Genomic DNA, 6,750 nt, shown 5'->3' with positions numbered 1-6,750 from the left:
ACAAAAATTAACTGACTGTGGTGGCAGGTGCCTATAATCCCAGCCACTCCGGAGGCTGAGGCAGAGAGTTGCTTGAACCCAGGAGGAGGAGGTTGCAGTGAGCCGAGATCATGCCACTGCACTCCAGCCTGGATGACAGAGTGAGACTCTGTCTCAAAAATAAATAAATAAATAAATAAATAAATAAATAAATAAATAAATAAATAAATAGGATGTGATGGATCACAGGGTGGTGGGGGTAACCTCATCAGTCTAGCTCTTTTTTTTTTTTTTTTTTTTTTGAGACGGAGTCTTGCTCTTTGCCCCAGGCTGGAGTGCAATGGCGAGATCTTGGCTCACTGCAAGCTCCGTCCCCCGGGTTCACACCATTCTCCTGCCTCAGCCTCCCGAGTAGCTGGGACTACAGGCGCCTGCCACCTTGCCCGGCTAGTTTTTTGTATTTTTTAGTAGAGACGGGGTTTCACCATGTTAGCCAGGATGGTCTTGATTTCCTGACCTCATGATCTGCCCGCCTCGGCCTCCCAAAGTGCTGGGATTACGGGCTTGAGCCACCGCGCCCGGCCGCACTCTAGCTCTTAAAGCCCATCCCGGGGGACCGTACAGCGTAATGGTTAAGAGCAAACAGTGTGGTTTAACTTCTTGCTCTGCCACATCAGTTGTAGGATCGAGGGCCTCTTAGTCTCTCTGAGCCTCAGTGTCATCATCTGGAAAAGTAAGACTAACAATAGGAACTCCCTTGTGAGTCTCTGACATAGTAATATGGGGCAAGCAGCTGGCATACAGCAATCTCTGAATGACTGTCCACTTAATTATCTTTCTTTCAAAGCATTCGAATAGACTAGCTTGTAGCCTCCTTGCCACCCTCTTCTTGTCCTCCTCCTCCTCAACTTGAGGGCCTGGCACAGTGTTGGGCACATAGAGTAAGTGGTGGAATAAATCAATGGGTGCAACAGAAAACCCATCAAACCTTGGCTCAAGTGCCACTAGGTAGACAAGGCTGTGGGCAGTGGGCCTGAATGTTCCATTTCTTTTTTCTGATACCTGGCCATAGGCTGGGTGGGCCTTGATAGCTGTTCTTCTTGCTCCCACATTTCCAAAAGTCAAGCAGAGTATGACCCTCTGAAGCCTCATTTTCTCTGCTCAGTAGAAAGTCAAGAAATGTCTTCTAGCCCAGAGCCATCATTCTGTGACTCTGGTTTGGGTTGAGTCTTGACTTGCTGTGTGTCCCCAGGCTAGACACGTCCCTCTCTGGGCCTTGGACTCCTTATAGATAAAATGAGTAGGTTGGACTGGATGCTCTCCAAGCTCCTCTGCAGTGTTTGTGGTTGATGTCTGCTTCTTCTTTCAGCTGGGGGAACCTCATCTTCCTTCCTAGAGCCTGCTTATGAGGAGGTGTGATTTTCTGCTCTTCCATTTCCCATCTGCCTCCTGGCTTTTCTTTGTTGTTGTTGTTGTTGTTGTTGTTTTTGAGATGGAGTCTCACTCTGTCGCCCAGGCTGGAGTACAGTCGCATGATCTCAGCTCCCTGCAACCTCTGCTTCCTGAGTTCAAGTGATTCTCCTGCCTCAGTCTCCCGAGTAGCTGGGTTTATAGGCACATGCCTCCACACCCAGCTAATTTTTTGTATTTTTAGTAGAGACAAGGTTTTGCCATGTTGGCCAGGCTGGTGTTGAACTCCTGACCTCCAGTGGTCTGCCCACCTTGGCCTCCCAAAATGCTGGGATTACAGGCTTGAGCCACTGCCCCCGGCCTCGCCTCTTGGCTTTTCTCTGTGGTATCCCTATCTTTCTCCCTTGTTGCTCCCCTCAGCTATCTTCCTCTCTTTCTCACTCCTCTTCTTCTTCTGTCCCAGGGTGTGAAAAGTATGTGGATGAACTGATGTTTAACTTTCTCCCGGGCAGCTTTCCCCTCCCACCTCTACCCGGCTTCTTGACCCCCAAACACAATCTGGGCCCAAGGAACAGACCTCTCCATCTGTCCTCTTGCCTGGACTTCTGTCCCTGAAGACCTTGCTGGTGCCCTGACCCTTGACTTCTGACTTCTGAGAGAATGGGAGAATGGCATCCCAGCTGGAACAAGACAGCGCCTAATATGGGTCTTCTGTCCCTAGAGATGGACAGGCTCTGTATTCCCACGCTGCCCTCCCCCCAAAGTCCCAGGCTCAGGGAAAGGGACAGGAAGCTTTTTCTAAGTCTAGCTGACACTCAGCGCTGGAACCCACCTCCTTCACAATGCCATCGCCCACCTCCGAAGCTGGGAGAACCCCTTGACAGATGGGCCTGAGATTATGATCGTCATTAAGGAGCAACTTATTGTCGGGAACCATTTCCAGAGAACCTACTGTGTGCCATGTACTGTGCTATGAGCCAAGAGGAGGAGTCTGTGTTGGGGTAGAAGGGACTAGGGGTGGGACAAAAGCTGGGGGGAATCCCCAAGAAAGGCATCACTGCCAAGCCGAGGGCTTGTGGGCAGAGGGTTTGGCAATGCCTGTGCGTGGGCCCAGCTGGAGTGGCACCTGAGATGGAGCCAGGCCCTGGAGGCAGGTAAACAGGACGCTGTGTGCTGGGTGTGGTGAAGGGAAGGGGGATACAGGGGCACAATGGACCATTGTGTGCTCTGGAGTTGCCTTCACTTCTGGACTCTCTACGACCCTCCCACTGGGCTATACAAATATTGAGACATATGGAAGATGTGGTCATAGATACCAAGATAAATGGAAGATGATAGTCATCTGCTTTTGGACTCTTCTGCTCTTGCCTAGACCACAGTGGGCCAAGGGGTTGTGGTGGGTGCTGCATGGCCCCGCAGGAGGGCAAAAGGAGGGAGCATTTGACTGCTGGGATGTGGTTGACAGAGATCTGATCAAGTCTGGTGATGGGGCTGTGGCCTCAGCTGGGCCACTAGCTAGCTGTGTCTGTCTTTAGGAAAGTCACATCACTGCTCTAACCCTCAGTTTACTCATCTGTAAGATGGGATAAGGATTACCCTTGCTCTGTCTACTTCACAGTGATGTGTGGCATTGTGACACAGCCTTGGATGTTGTTAAGGGGTGTACACAGGGCAGAGCTGGTTGGTCTTGCTTCTGTTGTTACTCTGCTGCAAGATCCTTTTTGCCTGACAAACCTCCCATCTGGGTTCAGATGTAGGCAGAATTGATGGCTACCCACGTGGGACTATTGAGAAACTTAAGGACAGGAATCAGGACTTAAATTCTCTAAGTGTTCAGCCAATTCACCATTCATTCAGTCAACATACATTTTTTTTTTTGAGCTTCCTCTCTTATGTCAAGCCCTTTGATGCCCTGGGCCTTTGAAGATGAATAAGGTATGTTTCTTGTCCTCAGAGAACTCGTAATCAGATGGGAGAGGGGCTGAACATCCATACACACAGCATTAACATCTAATAATAATGAATATTTATTGAGCACTTACTATGTGCCAGGAATGGTTCTAATCACTCTCTACATATTAATTCATATAATCATTTTCATTTTGAAGATGAGGAAACCAAAGCACAGAGAAGGTAAGCAACTTGCCGAAAGTCTCACAGCTAGGAAGGAACAGAACCAGGACTGACCCCAGGCAATCTGTCTAGAGCCTGCGCTCTTAGCCAGTACCTAGTACACACGACATGCATGAACCTACACTAACAAGGGCAAAAGAATAGTAAAGAGTGGGCTGAGCCTCCGAAGAAATGGAAAAGGAGAGGAGGGATTGGCTATTTCCAGCTTCCACTAGAGCAGGAGAAGATGAAACAGGTTTGACTAAGCTGGACAGATTTGCAGTGTCTCAGACAGGAGGTCCTGGGATGGGTTTCCAAGGCAGGAGGCTGAGTCAAGCTTCTTTGAAGGCAACAGAGAGCTAGTTGGGATAGATTCCCTGCCAGCCCTCTGCTCGAGGTCCCTTCCAGCCCAACGCTCTGTGAGGGAGAACTTTGGGAGGTTCCTGGTAGGAGAATGTGACACCTACTCCACATACAACTTGAGTTCCCCAATTCCAAACCCCATTGGGCCCTTGCTCCTTCTCTGGGCTGTAGTGTGCTGGAAGCTGGGAGTTATTAAGTAGGACTGAGTGTGCCAGGAGATATCGCTCTGGGACCAAGTGATGGAAATTCACCTCCAACTGGTTTAAGCAAAAGGAAGGGATTTATTGGCTTAAATAACCGGGAAGGATAGGAGTGTGTGTGTGTGTGTGTGTGTGTGTGTGTGCGCGCACGCATACGTGCACATGCATTGGGGCAGGGGGCAAAGTTTAGGGACTGCCATGCCTCAAAAGATATCTTCAGCTTTTTCTCTTTCTCTTGCATTCTTTCTTTTCTTTCTTTCTTTCTTTCTTTTTTTTTTTTTTTTTTTGAGATGGAGTCTTGCTCCGTTGCCCAGGCTGCAGTGCAGTGATGCGATCTCAGCTCACTGCAACCTCCGCCTCCCGGGTTCACACCATTCTCCTCCCTCAGCCTCCCAAGTAGCTGGGACTACAGGCACCCGCCACCGCGCCCGGTTAATTTTTTTATTTTTTAATTTTTTTATTTTTTTATTAGTAGAGACGGGGTTTCACTGTGTTAGCCAGGATGGTCTCGATCTCCTGACCTCGTGATCTGCCCGCCTCAGCCTCCCAAAGTGCTGGGATTATAGGCGTGAGCCACCGCGCCCCACCTCTTGCATTCTTTCTTGATCTCATTCGTATGGTGGCTATGTTTTTTGGTGTGTGACAGCCTCATCTTTCTGTATTGTTTAGTTTTTCCTATTGCAATTGATCTTCCTCTCTAACTGCAGTGGGGGCGTGAAGAGGGAGAGGGAGGTGGAGACTTCTCTCATCCGTTGGAGGGCAGGGAGAGGTGGGTAGAAGAGCATGGCAGCAATTTCATGCTCACATCTCAGAAGAAAGAGAGGATTTGCTATTCCCAGCACCCTCCAGCTATAACATTTTAGCGAAGAGCTCCTATTGGCCTAACTTGGGTCGTGTGCCCACCTTTTGGACAAGTCAGGTGTCTAAGAAAGTTATGTTTGACAATTGGCTAGACCTGGCTCATGGACCCACCCTGAGGCCAGAGGAGCTGGGGAGTTGTAATTGGCAGCCCCACAGAATTGCATGGAAGAGAGGAGCAGGGGTTCAGTGAAGAAAGGGTTGTAGTCACCAAAAGTAGACAAGGCTGCCCACGACAACACCCTCTCTCTCCCTCCCTGCCTCCTACCCCAGAGGACAGAGAAAGCAGTATAATAAATAAACTTAGCACACCTTCTTGGAGCTTCCATTTTATCTGAAGATTTTGGGGAAACATTTTAAAATGACATTTAAAACATTGTTTTAATTTATAATACACATAGTTATACTATGGAGTAAAATTCAAAGCTCATAGGCTTTTAAGATAAGACACAAGATGTCAAAAAAGTTTTGGACTTGTAGGAGGCTGTTTTTCTTATAGAATCTGCCTCTCATCCTCCCTGTGTATTTGTTCAAGCTCCCCTGATGTTAAGGATACTTGGGCAGCGATGGAGCTGGGGCTGGAAAGTTGGAGATGCACTAGAAATGGAAATAACATGGATTTTGGTGCCAGAGAGATGAAGCTTAGAATCTTGCTCCACCAGTTTTTAGCAGTGTGATCCTAGGAAAGTCACGTCCTCTCTCTGAGCCTGTTTGCTTCCCTGTAAAATGAGTACAATGATGCTTGGTTGGTAGAGAAGTGGTGAGAAGGAGTATGTGACCTACTGCTGAAACACACAGCCCGGTGCCTGGCTTGAAGGAGACACTTTGTAAATGTGAGCTCTCATTTCCCTCCTTCCTGTGTCTGCAGGTTCTGCAGGCCAGCCCTGGCAGTCCAGAGCCCTAGAAGCTGGGGAAGGGGGCCCCTCACATGGCCCCAGGTAAACCTCTACCTGTCTTGGAAGAAGACTTGAGTTACTCCTCTTGCGAGCTATAACTGTAGATCTGGGCATGGTGATAGCTGGCCTTGCCACCTTGTAGATACTGAATAGGCAATTAGTGCTTTACTGGTGTAACATTAGCCAACGAGGAGCAGTTCATTGTCCCATTTCCCCAGAGCTCCTGTAATAACTTCTTTTGTGGTATATATTACCCAGCACCACAGTGATGCGTTTACCTGTTTATAAGTCTCTTGCTGCCACCAGTTTGTGAATTCTTGGAGGCAGGAATTGTTTTCTCTACCTCTGTTTCTCTGGTGCTCAACACAGAAGCTGGCACGGAGTAGGGGCCCAGTGATGGACTAAAGAAGGAATGAGTGGACACACCTGCTGCCCTGGGGTGCTTTTTGTCCAGGTAACAACAGTTGCTACCACTGTTTATTGAGCCATTACAATATATCAGGTATGTCCTGGGAACCCTTTCATTTTTAAACAATAATCCTTAAAACAACCCTATGTCTTAGGAACTATAATTTGCCTCAATTTTATTTATTTATTTATTCATTTATTTATTTATTTATTTATTTATTTATTTATTTATTTTTTTTTTTTTTTGAGACGGAGTCTCGCTGTGTCTCCCAGGCTGGAGTGCGGTGGCGTGATCTCGGCTCACTGCAAGCTCCGCCTCCTGGGTTCACGCCATTCTCCCGCCTCAGCCTCCGAGTAGCTGGGACTACAGGCGCCCGCCACCACGCCCGGCTAATTTTTTTTTTTTTGTATTTTTAGTAGAGACGGGGTTTCACCGTGTTAGCCAGGATGGTCTCGATCTCCTGACCTCGTGATCCGCCCGTCTCGGCCTCCCAAAGTGCTGGGATTACAGGCTTGAGCCACTG

At 48.4% G+C, this 6,750-nt stretch overlaps 1 long non-coding RNA gene across 6 annotated transcripts in view; it reads left to right on the top strand.

Annotated features, from left to right (window-relative positions):
• The first annotated feature begins 1,688 nt into the window (after nt 1-1,688).
• LOC103883678 overlaps nt 1,689-6,750 on the top strand; it is a 29,086-nt gene continuing 24,024 nt past the window's right edge. The window contains exons 1-2 of one of the 6 annotated variants that reach the window (XR_002521551.2): nt 1,689-3,324; nt 6,188-6,320. This is a non-coding gene — a long non-coding RNA (uncharacterized LOC103883678). The remainder of the gene's footprint in view (nt 3,325-6,187; nt 6,321-6,750) is intronic. The other 5 variants (XR_002521552.2, XR_646001.4, XR_645995.4 and 2 more) reach the window with 5 other exon arrangements.

This window comes from Papio anubis, chromosome 6, assembly GCF_008728515.1.
Source record: "Papio anubis isolate 15944 chromosome 6, Panubis1.0, whole genome shotgun sequence".
NCBI lineage: Eukaryota > Metazoa > Chordata > Mammalia > Primates > Cercopithecidae > Papio > Papio anubis.
The sequence above is the reverse complement of the archived record's forward strand: the minus strand, read 5'-3'. Positions and strand labels throughout refer to the sequence as shown.